Source organism: Notolepis coatsorum, assembly GCF_963971535.1.
Source record: "Notolepis coatsorum genome assembly, chromosome: 13".
Taxonomy (NCBI): domain Eukaryota; kingdom Metazoa; phylum Chordata; class Actinopteri; order Aulopiformes; family Paralepididae; genus Notolepis; species Notolepis coatsorum.
The window spans coordinates 94,695,269-94,715,998 of NC_140177.1; the positions used below are offsets into that span (position 1 = coordinate 94,695,269).

General features: G+C 40.7%; 1 protein-coding gene across 1 annotated transcript in view; it reads right to left on the minus strand.

Moving 5' to 3' along the window:
- Positions 1-20,730, minus strand: part of LOC311239439 (cadherin-18-like) — a gene marked incomplete at both ends in the record, with an annotated part of 794,617 nt that overhangs the window by 488,409 nt on the left and 285,478 nt on the right.

Consider the following 20,730-nt stretch of genomic DNA (forward strand, 5'->3'; position numbering starts at 1 on the left):
TAATTTCGCCGCGTGTGGGGCATAACCACTCAGACAATGAATGGTAACTTGTTTAAAATGACGAGATATACATATGTGTTTATTATTGAATAGATCTGAGAGAGAGAGAGAGAGAGAGAGAGCTGTGCGTGTTTGTGTTGGGCTATTGGAAACGTGGTTGCATTTGACTGACTGTGATCATATATTGATCGATGGCAATGGTGATAATATTCGCCAATGCGTGCCTTGTACATGTTTGCAAAATGTTTGGTATAGCGCCCCTAGTGGAGAAGAATCCACGAGCCGCCACTGGCTGAGCGTGCTATGTGGTTCGCCACTGGGGCGCCCCACTGCAGTCATGTCTGTTGACGCCACTGACAGCTGCCAGAGGAGATATGACTTCAGCACTGGTATTTCTCCTCAAAGCACCGGCTGTACAGGGCCCCTATGGCCCCAGCCTCTACTCTTGCCAGTGGATCCGATGCAGTTGGGTGGAATGAGGCTGTCTCCTGCCGAGTGGCAGCCTAGGATTTCCCAGAGGTTCATCTGCCCCTTCCCTGTCCACCAGCCTGCCTGCCTTTCTTCTTCACAACCCGCTGGGTGCCTCTGGCTACCTGAGGATGGAGCCCCTCGCCTACAGTGCAAGCCCAGGGGGAAGCTGTTGGCCACAATGAGCTAATAGCTGCAAGAGGCAGTGGTGGCAGGCCTCCATCATCTCTCCTTGTTCGTGCCGTGGCTACCCAGTTACCCTCTAGTCCCTGCTGCTGTTCCACCTCCTGGCCACACCACTGGCCCCTAGCCCACCTGTTTCCCAGCTCTCGTCTGGGCAGCAGAGCCATCTCCAGTGTGTTCCTGTTCTGCCTGTCTGCCTGCCCGCACACCTGCCTGCCTACGTTCCTTGTCCCCAGGCGCTTGCCGCCATGACAAGGGTCTCCTTCCTGGTAGACTTGGTGGGGCGCCAGAAGCTGTCCCTTGGGGGGGGGGGGGTCCTGTCACATTGGTGACATCCAGTCCTGTTTCTCTGTCCCCGTATTTCCACCCTGACCCAGCAAATGTCCCCAGTATGTCCCCACATGTCTGCCCAGCAGTTTGTCATCGGTTATCACCCCCATTATTCCCTTGTGTCAGTCTTTGTCCAGTCATTTGTCTCTGTTACCTGCACTGTAAACCCGCATGTTCAAAATAATCAATTAGTTTGAGTAGGGTATACTCAATATTCTATGAAAGTTCTACTAACTTGAATGTCTTGAGTTCGTGTGAAGTGTTCTTATGTTTTGAGTAAATAAAACTCATAGTTTTTGATTGACTTGGAATTATTCACTTATTAAGTAAGTATAATGTAAAAGCATAACTTAAGTACAACTTAAGATAATTAAGTAGATACAGACTGTAAACCGCATTATGTTTTGAGTAAATAGAACTCATCGTTTTTTATTGACTTGGAACTATTCACTTATTAAGTAAGTATAATGTAAAAGCATAACTTAAGTACAACTTAAGATAATTAAGTAGATACAGACTGTAAACCGCATTATGTTTTGAGTAAATAGAACTCATCGTTTTTTATTGACTTGGAACTATTCACTTATTAAGTAAGTATAATGTAAAAGCATAACTTAAGTACAACTTAAGATAATTAAGTAGATACAGACTGTAAACCGCATTATGTTTTGAGTAAATAGAACTCATCGTTTTTTATTGACTTGGAACTATTCACTTATTAAGTAAGTATAATGTAAAAGCATAACTTAAGTACAACTTAAGATAATTAAGTAGATACAGACTGTAAACCGCATTATGTTTTGAGTAAATAAAACTCATAGTTTTTGATTGACTTGGAATTATTCACTTATTAAGTAAGTATAATGTAAAAGCATAACTTAAGTACAACTTAAGATAATTAAGTAGATACAGACTGTAAACCGCATTATGTTTTGAATAAATAAAACTCATAGTTTTTGATTGACTTGGAACTATTCACTTATTAAGTAAGTATAATGTAAAAGCATAACTTAAGTACAACTTAAGATAATTAAGTAGATACAGACTGTAAACTGCATTATGTTTTGAGTAAATAAAACTCATAGTTTTTGATTGACTTGGAATTATTCACTTATTAAGTAAGTATAATGTAAAAGCATAACTTAAGTACAACTTAAGATAATTAAGTAGATACAGACTGTAAACCGCATTATGTTTTGAGTAAATAGAACTCATCGTTTTTTATTGACTTGGAACTATTCACTTATTAAGTAAGTATAATGTAAAAGCATAACTTAAGTACAACTTAAGATAATTAAGTAGATACAGACTGTAAACCGCATTATGTTTTGAGTAAATAAAACTCATAGTTTTTGATTGACTTGGAACTATTCACTTATTAAGTAAGTATAATGTAAAAGCAAAACTTAAGTACAACTTAAGATAATTAAGTAGATACAGACTGTAAACCGCATTATGTTTTGAGTAAATAAAACTCATAGTTTTTGATTGACTTGGAATTATTCACTTATTAAGTAAGTATAATGTAAAAGCATAACTTAAGTACAACTTAAGATAATTAAGTAGATACAGACTGTAAACCGCATTATGTTTTGAGTAAATAGAACTCATCGTTTTTTATTGACTTGGAACTATTCACTTATTAAGTAAGTATAATGTAAAAGCATAACTTAAGTACAACTTAAGATAATTAAGTAGATACAGACTGTAAACCGCATTATGTTTTGAGTAAATAGAACTCATCGTTTTTTATTGACTTGGAACTATTCACTTATTAAGTAAGTATAATGTAAAAGCATAACTTAAGTACAACTTAAGATAATTAAGTAGATACAGACTGTAAACCGCATTATGTTTTGAGTAAATAAAACTCATAGTTTTTGATTGACTTGGAATTATTCACTTATTAAGTAAGTATAATGTAAAAGCATAACTTAAGTACAACTTAAGATAATTAAGTAGATACAGACTGTAAACCGCATTATGTTTTGAATAAATAAAACTCATAGTTTTTGATTGACTTGGAACTATTCACTTATTAAGTAAGTATAATGTAAAAGCATAACTTAAGTACAACTTAAGATAATTAAGTAGATACAGACTGTAAACTGCATTATGTTTTGAGTAAATAAAACTCATAGTTTTTGATTGACTTGGAATTATTCACTTATTAAGTAAGTATAATGTAAAAGCATAACTTAAGTACAACTTAAGATAATTTGTAGATACAGACTGTAAACCGCATTATGTTTTGAGTAAATAAAACTCATAGTTTTTGATTGATAGGTGTGAGAGGTGTGATAGGTGTGAGAGGTGTGATAGGTGTGAGAGGTGTGATAGGTGTGATAGGTGGGATCGGTGTGAGAGGTGTGATAGGTGTGATAGGTGTGAGAGGTGTGAGAGGTGTGATAGGTGTGATAGGTGTGAGAGGTGTGATAGGTGTGAGAGGTGTGATAGGTGGGATCGGTGTGAGAGGTGTGATAGGTGTGATAGGTGTGATAGGTGTGAGAGGTGTGATAGGTGTGAGAGGTGTGAGAGGTGTGATAGGTGTGAGAGGTGTGATAGGTGTGAGATGTGTGAGAGGTGTGATAGGTGTGAGAGGTGTGAGAGGTGTGAGAGGTGTGAGAGGTGTGATGTGTGAGAGGTGGGATTGGTGGGATTGGTGTGAGAGGTGTGAGAGGTGTGATAGGTGTGATAGGTGGGATCGGTGTGAGAGGTGTGATAGGTGTGATAGGTGTGATAGGTGGGATCGGTGTGAGAGGTGTGATAGGTGTGAGAGGTGTGAGAGGTGTTAGCTTTTTATGGGTTTTCTTGCTAATGTCCTGTCATGCCTCCTGTCTAGCGGATACGGTGACGCGTCATACAGGAGTCATACAGGAGTCACCAGCTCATACAGGAGTCATACAGGCATACACGCATATAGTTGCATATACCTGTGCCTGTATAGCATGACACGGTTGGTATCTATGACCTGTGCCTGTATAGCATGACACTGTTGGTATCTATGACCTGTGCCTGTATGCTAGCATGACACGGTTGACCTATGACCTGTGCCTGTATGCTAGCATGACACGGCTGGTATATATGGACTCCTCAGTCTCTAGTTTCATACCACTTCTTGCTAGCTTTAAATGTAATAAAAATGAGCCTGCTAGAGCCCATAATCAACCGGTAGGATATTGGCAGGATATCTGTAACATACACGCTGATACCATATATTGTGATAAGCCATCATTGGTTGGTTTGGCTCTAATTCAGATCACTGTCCTGTCTTAAACTCCATAACTCCACTTTTAGTGTTTGTCATTTTATTCCCTGAATGGATCATTTTCAGGGTTATTATCATGAAAAAACGACTAACCTTCTGTCTTTTATTATTATGCTAATAAGTAATGTCTATATGCACTCAAGACTGTAGCACTCAAGTTTGACACTGTTTAACAAACAATCTTACTTATACACTTAGCTGCAGAGTTGTACCCTTCCTGCAGACTTGACAGAACTTGTAAGTCATTTTGGATAAAAGCAGCTAAATGACTAAATGTAAATGTCATGGATTTCAAAAATAGATATGAATATGAGACATTTCTTTCGTCTTTCTTTCATTCCTGATTTTTATTTTTATATTTTTTTAGGAGATACAAGATTGTTGGTTCCATATTCCAGCCCAGGTCTGTTTTCTTCAATATTAGGCCACTGGGATGTTAATAAAGTAATCAATCAATCCGGGCCTGTGACGTCACTGTACCCATTCTGCAATCTGTTAATAAAGTTATCAATCAATCAATCCGGGCCTGTCACGGTCACTGTACCCATGAATTCAATAAAGGAATATCTTATCTTATCTTATAAAAAATATATTTTCCACTAATTTCTATGTTTCAACATTACTGTCTGATGCAGTAACATTAGTGTGATGATGTCTGCATGAAAACATGCAACCTGCATGTTTCCCAGATAGCAAAAGACATTAATTAAATGTTGGATTTTGGTCAGATTGGTTATTTTTGGTTGAGGTTGAAAAAGCTATTTTTGGTTGAGGTTGAAAAAGCTATGTTGATTCAATATTTAATTACAGATACCATTTCAACATTTGAAAGACTGTCGTTGAATCAATTTAGTATAGATTCCCCCTCCCCTCCTCCCCCTCCCCTCCTCCCCCTCCCCTCCCCTTCGAGAGGGTAGTCCTAAGCAACTCGCGAGACCTAGAAGATCTCATGGGACTTGAGGTATTCAAACGTAACTTGGCGCGATGGTGTCTTCACTACTGGCTTGACAAATAGTCTGAGCCAAACTCCTTGGTAAGTCATTGACAATATAATGTATTATGCCATTCACATACCATAATCTTGCTGTCATCGTTTGACTACATGCTACTTTGTGAATTATTACCGTGGTGGCAACTAGTAGCCTACAGTGCAGAACGAAGCTTGTTAGCATTGTTAGCATTATTAGCTAGCATGCTAGATAGTATACTAGTTAACTGGTAAGTGAGTTCTTATGGGAATAGTATGATCCCGTTCAGATACCATCACCGGGCTGTTATCGTTTGACTAAATGTTATCTCTGTGCCGTGGCAAATAGTTTGGAGCTTGTTTTAGCAAATAGTATTGCATATTATTACAGTAGCTAGCATGCTACTAACGTTAGCTAGCTAGCATGCTACTAACGTTAGCTAGCTAGCATGCTAGCTAACGTTAGTCCGCCATTTTGTTTCGTGATTAAAATGTACGTTTTTAATAGTTACATAAGCATTGTTGTAACTAGTGTTAACAAATTATAGTTCAATTGTGTTAAACTTGGGACACAGCCATGGCTCTATATTTTATTTCGTTTTGTATGTGAGGCATTTTAGCTTGAAGTTGTTGTGTTGCATTGTGGGTCTTCAGCACAAAGGAATCCCTTGCTGAGGGCAAGATGGTTTTATGTCTGCTCAGACTCAGAATACTTAATTAACATGATTTGTGCTTCATAAAAAACAGATATTGTTTATCTGGTTTTGGTTATTTTGCACAGTAAATACTTATTCAGGCCTACCTGCAATTCAGAATTTAATCCAGCAGGGCGGCAGTGATGTTCATTCTGCCTTTTGTTATATATAAAAAATGGGGCTTTGAAAGACTGACATATTTGAACTTCTAGCTCCTGCTACTCTAAACATATATATATATAATATACACAGTCTTGATAAATTGCATACAAGGTTTTTTGAATATTTTGATCGTCTTCTTTTTAGAATTCGCTGGCAATCATCGCCACCCCAAGGCTATCAAGGTGAGTTGACTAACACATTCTCAAGTCATCAGCGACGATTCCGCAAAGCATGTAATGACATGGTTGACCAGAAATCCCGCCGTCATGCTCTGAAGCCCAAACCAAACAAAGTAAGAGATCCACCAAGTTGAAGTGACTAATTGATGTTGATATACTATATTGTCCTGCTGTTTTTAAATATAGGTGTATGCAGAGTTCCAGCTGATTACCAACCAGAACCTGCCCAACACATTCTACGCTGAGCTTGACCGCCATCTTCCTCGACTGATGACGTTATTCAGACAGAAGGCGTCCAAAACTGGGAACACAGCAGATGCTTTGGCTCACATTTTAAAAATCCACGATGAACAGGTGAATAGATTATTATACATGTCATAGGTCGAACCTCTGTAACATTGAACAGGTTCAATGATTCAAATGAGCTTTTGGATTTTACAATTAGTCCACCATTGTGTTTGCCATTTTTCTGATTGCATTAAAGATGTGAACATGTTATTTGTGGACATATCTGATTGGACTGTTTAAAATCCGCTTTGTTCAGTAAACATTTCCATATAATACAATTCTTTTTTTCTTCTTAATCTTACATCTTAATAGGAAATCCATGACGTTCACACCAGGTGTACCACTGTTCTCCATGCCCTGCCTGTGTATCTGCATGAGGAAGTCTCTGGATTTTTCAAAACCTGCACAGTGAGTCCGAGTGAAAATAATTTACAGTACAACTGTATATTAAGTGAACAGTTAATCAAAATGCTAAGTATCAGTCTTCCTTGAATTCCTTCCAGGTCTCCCTTGTGAAAGAGATATTTGATCTCGACGGGACTAACCTGGTTAAATAAAAATAACCTTCTCACCAAAAAAATAGTTCTAACTAAAATATAAACAACTTACAAACACAACTCCATATACTTAGCTTTGTGCTGCACTTTGTAGAAACCATGGATTTATTTGTGATTATTATGTCTCTTTCATTCCTTCAGGACACGCCTGATGAGCCAGAGCTTCAGGGTGTTGCAGTGGCCCTCCTTACTGTCATCAGTGACCATGACACAAGTCCAGTTCACTACCAGCCTGTGACAATCTCTGTTGTCATTGAAAGTCACATCATGATCAGCCTCCCCAGATTTGGTGATTCCTCCCTGGTAATGTTTGGACTAATCTATGCACTACACCTCAGCTACCCCAAGGGATTTATCAACACTTTTGAATTCATTCAGAAGATTTTACTAGGTCTAGAAGCTGGTAAACTGTCGCCCAGGTTGCAGACTCTCAAGAATGACTTGATGATGCAATAATATTTTTTTTTTTTTTTTTTCATTGTATTTTCTCCCCGTCCCAATTAGTCGTTGTGCCAATTTCCCCCCCCCCTCCCCTACCTGGTGCTGTATGCATGCTCTCCTACGAGTCGGTATAAGGGCGTCCCGAGTCGATCGCACGCTTCCCCCGAGACGTGCGCCGACAGCCAGTGACGTCTTTTCACTTGGCAGCGAGGGCTCTCAGTGGTGAAGTGTAACGCGTGGGAGGGCACGCTATCTCCACCAAGTCCTGCCCCGCTTAGCAAGCGCCGAGACCTGACCTGTAGGCGTCGCTGTCCACAACGCCAGATTCCCACCCGCCAGCTTCCCCACCCCCTAATACTGCCAAATTGTATTAGTGTGAATGGCCAGCCAAGCTGGTGACAACGCAGGGAGTTGGATTCGAACACGCGAATCCAGTGTCTCCAGCGTTGGTGACGAACGCAATCTTTGCTACGCTACCTGACCGCTCTTGCATTAAACTTTTGAAGGTATTATTTTGACATGACAAGGAAATTAATACCTCACCCCACATCCTTCTTTCAGATGAGTTTCTATTCCTTACTGTCATCAGTGATCATGACACAAGTCCAGTTCACTACCAGCCTGTGACAATCTCTATTGTCATCGAAAGTCATATCATGATCAGCCTCCCCAGATTTGGTGATTCCTTCCTGTAATGTTTGGACTAATCTATGCACTACCCCAAAGCACTTACCAACACCTCAAAAGTGTGTCTATAGAAACTCATCTGAAATGTCTTGTCATGTCAAAATAATACCTTCAAAAGTTGCTGTACTACTTTGCAGATGTTCAGCCAATAGGTCCAAACTACTCAATGTACCTTGTTCTTTATTTTTTATGTAATATGTTTACATTTGAGAGTTTTACAGTTAGAATTGTATTAATTGTCTATAGCATTATTGTAATTTCATCCAAGTAAGTTTTAGAGTTGAAAGAGTTTATCAGAATCTCAAAGGCAACATCCAAGTCCCAAACATTTGTTTCTCGAGGAACAATAGGAGGCAATGGGCATAAATACCACTCTGCTCTGACTGCTTCCATTGCTTGTAGGCAGTGGTAGAGTTAGTTTAAGGATTCTGTGAGGATTGGTTCATTCCCCGCCACACGCTTCTTCAAGGTACTGTGTTGATTGGTGCATTCCCCGCCACACGCTTCAGGAGCGATTACCAATTCCATCACGCACCTGTCGTAGTTTGTGATTAGCGCTCCAGAGGCTTCATATACTGGGACCTTCTTTCAATCGTTGTCGGGTCGTTTTGAATACTACTGCTTCTGCCTGCTTTCCCCCCGTTGTTGTGCCTCATCTACTTTCCCTCCAGGACATCCTTGGATCGCCGCTGGTGAATATCTTGATCATCCGTTTGGAGCTGCGCCTCGTTGCCCACTTTACGCGTTTGCGCTTTGGTGAGTTTTGGAACCAAACCCTTTTGGATTATCTGTTTTTGTGTGTTTGGATAACACTGAAGAAGTACCGTTTTTGTTTTGCACTGGACTCAGCTAAATTGTGTGTTCGGATAACACTGAAGAAGTACCGTTTTGTTTTGTACTGGACTCAGCTAAATTGTGTGTTTGGATAACACTGAAGAAGTACCGTTTTGTTTTGTACTGGACTCAGCTAACTTGTGTGTAGTTTACACCGAAGATCAAGTCACTTGTATTTCATACTGGACTCAGCTAAGGGAGGACTGAACTGCACTGCCTCTGTGTACTGTTGGACTGTTGTTGATCTCTCTCTCTCTCTCCGTTTCCACTCCGAGTTGGAGCTGGGAGTATCTGCAGAGCCGCAACGGCGTCTACGCCGATTCCCCACCTCTAACACCGGGAGGATCTGCAGAGCCGCAGACAACTCTGCCGAAGGCATTCTCCTTTTTTGTTGTTCAGAATTGTTACTTGACTCTTTTTGATTCTGTAAATAAATACGCCCTAGTGTTTGGCTAACTCTGAACTACCTGTCTGTGCCGTGCTGTTGAGGTCGGTTCCAAACCCTAACATTACGACCCGACCATGACGACCTCAGCCGACACAGACAGGGTCAGGGCAGCGTTGGCGGTCCAGATCGAGGTGGTCAACGACCACACCCAACAGTTGGGTGCGGCTGCGGCTGCTTTACAGGACCTCCGGGCCAAGGTCCAGCTCATTCTGGATGCCCTTGACACTCTGGCCACCCAGCTGACTACCCAGGGTAATCAGCAGGCTGTTATTCTGCACCGATCCCTCAGATCAGCTGACCAGATGCTATTGGTGGTACCCAGAACCAGGCTCAAGACTAGGGGAGACAGAGCTTTCTCCACCGCAGCGCCTAGATTGTGGAACAGCCTCCCCCTCAGCGTACGGACTGCCCAGACCGTACAGGCTTTTAAATCACTCTTGAAAACCTACCTGTTCTCCTTGGCCTTCCCCCCTACTTAACCACCACTAGACCCCTGGCCCATCTATCCTCTTTGTTTTACTGTGTCCTACCAGTTTTTATTACTTTCATTGCTTTATTATGTTTTTAATCCTATATCTTGCACCATATTGTTTTGTTTTTGTTGCTTTCATTGCTTTGCTATGTTTTTTTTTCTTTCTTTTAATCTTATACCTTGCCTCACACTAATTTGTTTTTATCAACTTGCTTGTGAAGCACTTTGGTGTCAGCTGCCGCTGCCTGGAAATGTGCTATACAAATAAAACTGACTTGACCAGCTACAGGCTCTCAGTACTGCATTAAACACTCTGCTTTTAAACCCACCTGTCCCAGGAGTCTCAGCCAGATCACCACCCGCGGCAGACCTCGCACCTCGGGAGCCCCGTCTCTCCGAACCACGTCTGTTCGAGGGTAACTTCGAGGATTGTGCCACATTCATCATGCAGTGTGAGTTGGTCTTCCTTCATCAACCCAGCCGTTTTTCGTCAGAGGGAGCCCGAGTAGCCTACATGACTAACCTGCTCACGGGCCGAGCAGCACAGTGGGTCACTGCTTCCTGGGCTATGAGGGCCGATTTTTGTTTCTCCTACCCAGACTTCGTGGCAGAGCTCCGAAGGGTTTTCCACCACCCAGCTCGTGGCCAGGACCCAGGAGCTCGGTTGGGCACCTTCCGGCAGGGCAGTGGCAGTGTCAGAGACTACGCGCTGGAGTTCAGACTGGCCGCAACGGAGAGCGGTTGGAACGATCAAGCGCTTCGTCTCACCTTCCTGAGGGGGCTCAACGATGCAGTAAGGGACCAGCTCGCGACCCAAGAGGAGCCCGATTCTCTCGAGGGCCTGATCAGCCTCGCTATCCACATCGACGGACGCCTCCGGGAGAGAAGGCGTGAGCGAGCACGACTAGGACCCCCAGACGTTCCCCAGACCCCCCGTCCTCGGGACCGTTCTGCTGACCGTCCTGCCCCCTCCGTGACTGGTGGGTTTTTTCCCTCCCGAGCTGTGACCGAGGAGGAACCCATGCAGCTGGGATGCACCCGCCTTAGCCCGGCCGAACGGGAGTCCAGGCTCAGGTCCGGCCTTTGCCTCTACTGCGGCCGGGATGGACACCGTGTCTCCAATTGCCCTACCCGGCCAAGAAGACCAGGCTTGCCGGGACCCCGGGAGATCCTGGTGAGCCGTTTTTCCTGTTCCCACACCCGTGCACACCTAACCGTCTGACGAGCGTCACCCTAGCCTGGGCGGACCAGCGGGCGACGGTGGGTGCACTCATTGACTCTGGTGCTGATGGGAGTTTCCTGGACGTTGAGTTTGCCACCCGGGCCAACATTCCGCTTGAGGACCTCGAGAGGCCCTTGGAGGTCTTCGCGCTGGATCATCGCCGCCTGGCTGACATCACTCAACGCACCTGTCCTGTCCTCCTCACCGTGGCTGGTAACCACGTTGAGAGACTCCAGTTTTTCATTACCAGATCCCCTCTTGTCCCGGTAGTCCTGGGTCGGCCCTGGCTCGCGCTGCATGAGCCCCACATCGCCTGGTCCTCCGGCACCATCAGGGGGTGGAGCCCCTCCTGTCGTGCCCAGTGTCTTCAGGTGCCGTCCAGTCCTTCACCCCGGGGTTCCCCTTGTGTCCCTGTCTCCGGCCCCCTCACCGGGCCCCTGTCTCCGTCTCCAGCCTCCCTCACCGGTCCTCTGTCTCCGTCTCCGGTCCCCCTCTCCGGGCCTCTGTCTCTGTCCCCCTCTCCAGTGCCCCTGATCACCGGCTTCCTTCGGTCCCATCCGGGCAGGCCGGGGCCAAGTGGGTCGCCGGGTGGCTCCCGTGGAGGGGGGGGGTACTGTGAGGATTCTGTGAGGATTGGTTCATTCCCCGCCACACGCTTCTTCAAGGTACTGTGTTGATTGGTGCATTCCCCGCCACACGCTTCAGGAGCGATTACCAATTCCATCACGCACCTGTCGTAGTTTGTGATTAGCGCTCCAGAGGCTTCATATACTGGGACCTTCTTTCAATCGTGGTCGGGTCGTTTTGAAAACTACTGCTTCTGCCTGCTTTCCCCCCGTTGTTGTGCCTCGTCTACTTTCCCTCCAGGACATCCTTGGATCGCCGCTGGTGAATATCTTTATCATCCGTTTGGAACTGCGCCTCGTTGCCCGCTTTACGCGTTTGCGCTTTGGTGAGTTTTGGAACCAAACCCTTTTGGATTATCTGTTTTTGTGTGTTTGGATAACACTGAAGAAGTACCGTTTTTGTTTTGCACTGGACTCAGCTAAATTGTGTGTTCGGATAACACTGAAGAAGTACCGTTTTGTTTTGTACTGGACTCAGCTAAATTGTGTGTTTGGATAACACTGAAGAAGTACCGTTTTGTTTTGTACTGGACTCAGCTAACTTGTGTGTAGTTTACACCAAAGATCAAGTCACTTGTATTTCATACTGGACTCAGCTAAGGGAGGACTGAACTGCACTGCCTCTGTGTACTGTTGGACTGTTGTTGATCTCTCTCTCTCTCTCCGTTTCCACTCCGAGTTGGAGCTGGGAGTATCTGCAGAGCCGCAACGGCGTCTACGCCGATTCCCCACCTCTAACACCGGGAGGATCTGCAGAGCCGAAGACAACTCTGCCGAAGGCATTCTCCTTTTTTGTTGTTCAGAATTGTTACTTGACTCTTTTTGATTCTGTAAATAAATACGCCCTAGTGTTTGGCTAACTCTGAACTACCTGTCTGTGCAGTGCTGTTGAGGTCGGTTTCAAACCCTAACAGTTAGTGTTCTCAGTACAGAGTACAAGGCGATATACCAGGAGTCATAAACACAACACAGAAGCGTCATTATTAACATATACAGAATATGAACTTATACAGAATATGAACTGGTCAATTACACAATGAGTGAATAAAGACACTTTGATTAATAAAATAACTATTCACCATTAGCTGGACTCAGTTCCGTTTCACTTTAATGAATCGCTTGGGAGTCAGCAGCAGCAGACCATCGATCTTGTATGCTGAGAGTGGGACTGTGTCGTTGAGACCTTGTAGGCAGTAGTATACTGCGCTGTCAAGGCTAACCGCAGTAACTTGAAAAAAGTCAAAATTTAGTGTGAAATTGACCTTGTCAATAAATGTTTTATCTTGTGACCAAGTTTCAGATGTTAATGTCGCTCAGTTTTGGAGATATGGGGTTTTAAAAACTGCAGTAACTACAAAATCACACTCAAAACCCAGGCAGACCGCAGTAACTTCCAAACAGTGAAAAATGGCTTTAAACTGTTTTGACTTGCCATCCAAAATGTGTTATAGGTAGATAGATGATGGTACCCAGATTTAACATGTATTAATGAAGTAATCTTTAGGCATACAAAAATATGACATAATTATTTTAATTAAGCACTCTGCTGCACGATTTCCTTAAATAATTATATAGGTAATGTACAGGCAAAGTGCAGTAACTTAAAATACAATGTTGTTTTCCCTCCAGCTTTCATAACTTAACCTAGCCATTTTGAAAATGAAATTTAATACCTGAATATATTGGAATGATGATGATCAAAATAAAATGGCTAGGTTAAGTTATGAAAGTTGGAGGGAAAACAACATTGTATTTGAAGTTACTGCACTTTGCCTGTACATTACCTGTATAATTATTTAAGGAAATCGTGCAGAGTGCAGTATCTGCTTTTTTGGGGTTAATTAAAATAACTACGTCATATTTTTGTATGCCTAAAGATTACTTCATTAATACATGTTAAATCTGGGTACTATCATCTATCTACCTATAACACATTTTGGATGGCAAGTCAAAAAACTTTAAAGCCATTTTTCTCAGTTTCACTGTTTGGAAGTTACTGCGGTCTGCCTTGACAGGGCAGTATAGTTAGTGTACTGTATAGTGTTCTCAGTACAGAGTACTGTAGTGTTCTATAGTTATCATTCTGCAAACATAGCCTGCTCTAAATGACTGATGGTGCCTCTGACATTCTGACTAACTCTTTCAATGAAAACACCATCTTGTTCCATGATACATCATGGAGCAAATACAGCTGCATTTCCATATGTAGGTATGTGCACTATTAACAGTATTGCCAGCTGTATAGCGTGTAATGTGGATTGGTATTTTGGTTCCACATTGGCAGGACCCAATATACAGCACAACGTTTGTGAATTTTACATGTGCTAAGCGGATTGACAATTTTCAGATAATCTATACATTTTATTTTGTACTGTATATAGATACACTGTGTTATCCCAACGGTCACAATAGTTGCCGTCAACATGTTTGCTCATTCTATGACCACACTATATACATTTGAGTAATTCAGCCAGGATGTAAACAGCTCTGGTCATGTGCACTGCACATATTGAGACCCTTTATTATTTCAATATTTGCTGGAAATACATTGATACATCATTCAGTAACATTTTCAGAGCCTTATAACAAACATTATTACACTATTGTGACCAGTGGGATTAAATGTGTAATATACATTACATTTTATGTACATGTTATAACATGCATGTATTTATTTTCTATATATATTTTCAGATAATCTATACATTTTATTCTGTACTGTACATAGATACACTGTGTTATCCCAACGGTCACAATAGTTGCCGTCAACATGTTTGCTCATTCTATGACCACACTATACAAATTTGAGTAATTCAGCCAGGATGTAAACAGCTCTGGTCATGTGCACTGCACATATTGAGACCCTTTATTATTTCAATATTTGCTGGAAATACATTGATACATCATTCAGTAACATTTTCAGAGCCTTATAACAAACATTATTACACTATTGTGACCAGTGGGATTAAATGTGTAATATACACGAGGAGCCGGAAGGTTTTTCAGCCAGGCTCCTCTCCTCCCCTACCAGGGAGAGGAGGCACAGGAAGACCCGACGAGGCAAGAGAGCTTCCAACCCGAAGACGCAGGGGGAGGTGGCAAACATAGTCAACATTTCAGAGGTAGACCTCAGTGACTCTCAATGTAAACTACTGTCCAAAGGACTTTCTTTTGTACCATCTCGTAAGGTGGACGGTTTCACTACAAAGGTTGAATTGTTTAAGTTTTTTAGGAACATTAAGCTTAAAGCTTTTTATTCTAGAGATGTCGACAAAAATATTGTTTATTCTACTCCTGGAAGCACAGTGCTGCCAGAAGTCAGTTCATTGGACACGGCTGATAGACCATTTAAAACACTGTTCAAGCCTCGTAGCACGTTCACTCCACAGATGAATCATGCATCAGTTGACACATTTTGTAGACTAGTGGAGGATGAAGTTATGCTTCTATGTGGGAAAAGTAATGAAACTAGATTATTCCCTAATCTGCTTGAGTCAGAGAGATTAGCATTTAAGGAATTGATGCAGTTAGATAATCTGGTGTACAGGAAGGCCGATAAAGGCTCGGCCTTAGTGGTACAGAATAAGAGTTCCTATGTTGCTGAAATAAATAGACAATTAGCAGACACAGATGTGTATATTCCTTTAAGCACAGATCCAACTGTTCGGTTCTCTTTTGAGATCAAAGAGGTTCTAAAACGCCTTCTTAAGGAGGGTGAGATTTCTGAGAAGGAATTTAAGTTCATGGTGAATGATAACCCAGTAAGACCTATTATTTACACGTTGCCCAAAATTCACAAGGATCTTCATAACCCACCAGGTCGACCTATTGTGGCTGGTATCGGGTCACTTACAGAACCTATCTCAAAATTTGTTGACTCACACCTTAAAGAATTGGCTGCAGCACAACCTGGTTATTTAAAGGACACTACCGACTTTCTAAGTAAGCTGTATGAGTGCAGTATAGAAGCTATTGATATTTTGTGTACTATGGATGTTTCTAGTTTATATCCTAGCATCCCACATATTGATGGGTGAAGTGCATGTAGATATTATTTGGATCAGAGAATAGAGCTACATCCCTCTACGGAGGCATTAATATCATTGACTCAGGAAGTCCTTAATAAGAATTATTTTCGTTTTCAGGATCAATATTTTTTACAGAAAAGAGGCCTAGCTATGGGCAGCCCGGTAGCGGTTAATATGGCCAACTGTTTCATGTCGAAGTTTGAGTCTGAATGTATTTTCAATAATAATCCATATGTTGGACACATTAAAGCCTATTGGAGGTATATTGATGATTTATTTTTTGTATGGTCAGGCACTAAAGAGGCTCTGGAAGAGTTCCACTTGTTTCTCAACTCTCAGAGAGAGACTATTAAGTTTACTATGAATTATGATTCACATTCCATAGCATTCCTCAATGTATTGGTGAAAAAGAGAGACAATATTGTCCATACCGAAGTTTTCAAAAAAGAGACTGATCGAAATTCATTTCTCCATTATAGCAGTTATCACCCACCAGAGCTCAAGAGGAGCCTTCCATTTAGTCAGATTTTGAGATATAAACGTATCTGTAATACAGATGACATTTTTGATACACAAGCCAAGAAGCTTTGTCAGAACTTTAGATCTAGAGGATATAGTGAGGCCCTTATTGAGAATTCTCTTAATAAAACTAAACAGATAAACAGACAATCCCTTTTTACACATAAAGACAAAGTAAAAAGCAACTCAGTAGCATTGGTGTCCACCTTCAGCCCTATTTCTAGAGATATGCGTGATATTGTGAACAAATACTGGTACATTTTAAAGTCAGATCCTAAGATCGGAGGTGTGTTCCAGGAACCACCCAAATACAACCTAACTTAAGGGACCAATTAGTTAAAACAGATTTTCCCAAAAAATTTACCCATTTTATGGCTAATATTCCAAATGGCAATTTTCCATGTTTGTCTTGTACCCAATGTCATGGCATGATTAAAGATACATTTTATTTACAACCAATTACAGGTAGGAGTATCGCTGTTAGAGGCTGGATTACCTGTAATTCTGATTTTGTTGTTTACTTGCTTAAATGTCCTTGCAACCTTTACTATGTTGGAAAAACAAGAAGACGTTTTAAAAATCGAATTTCGGAGCACAAATGTTCTATAAGAAGAAATGACGAGAAGTCTTCAGTTGCAAGGCACTTTAATAAATTAGGACATGATATTTCTGGCTTAAAATACATGGGTATAGAGCAGGTCTTGAGACCACCAAGAGGCGGCGACAGAGACAGGCTCTTGCTACAAAGGGAATGCTTCTATATTCATTTTCTGGATTGTCTAGAGCAGGGGTGGCCAACCCGCGGCTCGCGAGCCGCATGCGGCTCTTTGCCCGTCAATGTGCGGCTCTTCCATCCATAAAAAAAAAAATAAAAATAAAAAATTTACTTTTTTTTTTTATGTCACTCATTCCATAAGGACGTAGAATAAACATTTACAATTTTTTTTTAAATGGTCCATTTGCATGTTCTTGGTATCTGAATCTAGGGACATATATGGATCAGTGTCAGAAATAGTGTGTCTGTTACTAGGCTTGAGTAAATTGTAATGAACCAAAGGAGAATATCAATTCTATTTAAAAAAAAATTTATCTTTGACTGTAAATAACACCATGCTAAAATTGACCAGACCTGAAAAATCTAAGCAAATGAATAAAGGGAAGATGATTAAACAGAAGGTTTTGTAGATACAGTACTGAATTCTGCCATCTTTTTTATAATGTAAATTTCTCCACCATTTTTCATCATATTGCAACACCGTTTTTTGCAAGACGTTCACAGAAAGGTAGAGAAACTAACTGCGTTCTGTTTTATGGCAATAACGTTCAGGTTTGTGGGAGATAATCCCAAAAAATAAGAGAAATTAAAAAGTAAATCCAGAAGTCAGATGATTGACAGGGGCTGGTGTGAGCTGGGTAGGGTAGTTTTTCGAAATTTGAAAGCCCTGAGTCTCTTCCTTCAAAAGACTACACTCACTTTTGGCTGTGCCACTTCCTCCTGTCAATATGCGCCGGTTTCCGACTCAATGCCCTGAGATTTCTATAATCTTATATTTCACTAATAACAGTTAAAATAATTGGTAAACAAACATAATGCTGAAAATATACACTTTTACTGTATATCTCGGGCTTAAGAGGTTAACCCTGTGAGGCCCAAATTAAAAAGAAATGAGCAACTTCAGAGGCCAGAGGGTGGGACATATAAAAACATTTACTATCAAATAGCATTGTGAGGCTGAACAACAGGACCAATTGACTATACATGTGCTTAAAGGGGAACTATCTTATAAATGGCTTTTTTCAGTGTTTACCATTGTTTCTTAGCTATGTGGACTTATATTAATAGGATATATGTCTCTAATTCTCATATTGGCGAATTCTTCCAATTCTCCTCTCACAATATTCACCCTCACTGAACTGAGTCATCTGAAAATGTGCATATCTGTGATGTCAGAGATTTCTCAGCTGCATAATAATGTGGCAGTTGATGTGGCAGTTGGCACCAGGCCACACAGTGGTTGGAGCCCAGCCTCAAAACGGCTTAAGATCTTGAGGTAGAAAAATGCGGTTTTTAGTACTTGATTAGAAATACAAAACAATGCATTTTTTTTGAAAAAAACCTAGGTGTTCCATAGACTCACAGGAATTGTGTAAAAGTGCCCAAATAGTGAAAGAAATAGTAAAATAGTTCCCCTTTAACATTTTTTAAATAAACATAATTTTTTTAAATGGCTAAAAGTGATTTTGTAATTTTGCAACCGTGGGTCTCACAGGGTACTTTTAACCCTGTGAGGCCCAAATAAAAAAGACATTAGCAACTTCAGAGGCCAGAGGGTGAGACCTATAAACACATGAAGGGTGCCGTGACTGAAAAAAAAGGTTGAGAAACGCTGGTATATGGTGTGGCTCTTTGTGGTACCACTAAAAAAAATGTGTGGCTCTTAGTCTCTGACTGGTTGGCCACCCCTGGTCTAGAGCCTAGAGGCCTCAATGAAGAAAATGTTTTGACCTGTTTCATTTGATTATTTCATTTCATTCGATTGTTTACTATTTTCATTTATCATTCTTTATAATTGAGAGATGGCTTATAGGGGTCATGAGTGTTTATGTTTAGAGTTTAAGATGTAGGCCTACTCTGTATAAAATATATATAACTATATATAGATATATCTCTTTGATTTACTGTTTCTTTTTTATTTTTATTTACATGCTTCTTTTTGATTTACATAATTCTGAAAAGGTTGTGCTTGTAAGTGGTATTTTGTACTTTTTTGCAGATCTGTTGTGGGAATGTGTTGTCACTTCCTGTTTGACTTGTATTTACTAGGGTCACTTACCCTTCATGCTTCATGCAAGCCATTCTGAAGAAGGTGTGTTCACACCGAAACGTCATGATTACAGGCTGCCAATAAATTTGGAAAAACCTGGAGTGCGTGCCTGGACATTGTTTCCCTATTTTTTATGTACATGTTATAACATGCATGTATTTATTTTCTATATATATATTTTCAATTTTAACATTGCCATAATGTTGGAGAGGGCAACACAATGTTTTTGTAAGATAAATAGATGTATACTCTTTGAATAGAAATAAATATAAAGAGTTTGAAGTTGTAACACAATGTTTTTGTAAGATAAATAGTTTCGATGAAGAACAAAACCTCCTAAATGCATACAAAAAAGGGGAAAACTTCATATCTGCACTTTGCAAGGCACTAATACCTGGTCGGTATTGTTAACATACGTGTATTATAGTCCAAAAACAGTGTATACAGTGTTTACAGTGTTATTGTACATTGCTAACATACAGTTTATATATTATATATGTATACTCTTTGAATAGAAAAAAATAAAAGAGATATAATGTGCTTGTGTAGTTATTTTTCTGTTAACTTATTCACATGGATTTTAAAACTGAACCTTAAGTTATAGTAACTGCAAATATTTGAGTTGATTAACTTAAACATTTGAGGTCATTAACTTAAAAGAAATGAGGCATAAGAATGACTCAATTTCTTTGAGTCCTGTTAACTTAATCACATGGATTTAAGGTTGAACCTTAAGTCACAGTAACTGAATATATTTGAGTTGCCTCCACTAGAGAACCTTAAGTCACAGTAACTGAACATATTTGAACTGCCTTAACTGAGAACTGTAAGTCACAGTAACTGAACATATTTGAGTTGACACCACTTGAGAACCTTAAGTCACAGTAACTGAATATATTTGAAGCCTTAACTGAGAACTGTAAGTCACAGTAACTGAACATATTTGAGGTGACTCCACTAGAGAACCTTAAGTCACAGTAACTGAACATATTTGAACTGACTTAACTGAGAACTGTAAGTCACAGTAACTGAATATATTTGAGTTGCCTCCACTAGAGAACCTTAAGTCACAGTAACTGAACATATTTGAACTGCCTTAACTGAGAACTGTAAGTCACAGTAACTGAACATATTTGAGTTGACACCACTTGAGAACCTTAAGTCACAGTAACTGAACATAGTTGAATTGCCTTAACTGAGAACTGTAAGTCACAGTAACTGAACATATTTGAGGTGACTCCACTAGAGAACCTTAAGTCACAGTAACTGAACATATTTGAATTGCCTTAGCTGAGAACTGTAAGTCACAGTAACTGAACATATTTGAGTTGCCTCCACTTGAGAACCTTAAGTCACAGTAACTGAACATATTTGAACTGCCTTAACTGAGAACTGTAAGTCACAGTAACTGAACATATTTGAGTTGACTCCACTTGAGAACTGTAAGTCAGAGTAACTGACCATATTTGATTTGACTTAACTGAGAACCTTAAGTCACAGTAACAGACCATATTTGAGTTTCCTTAACTGA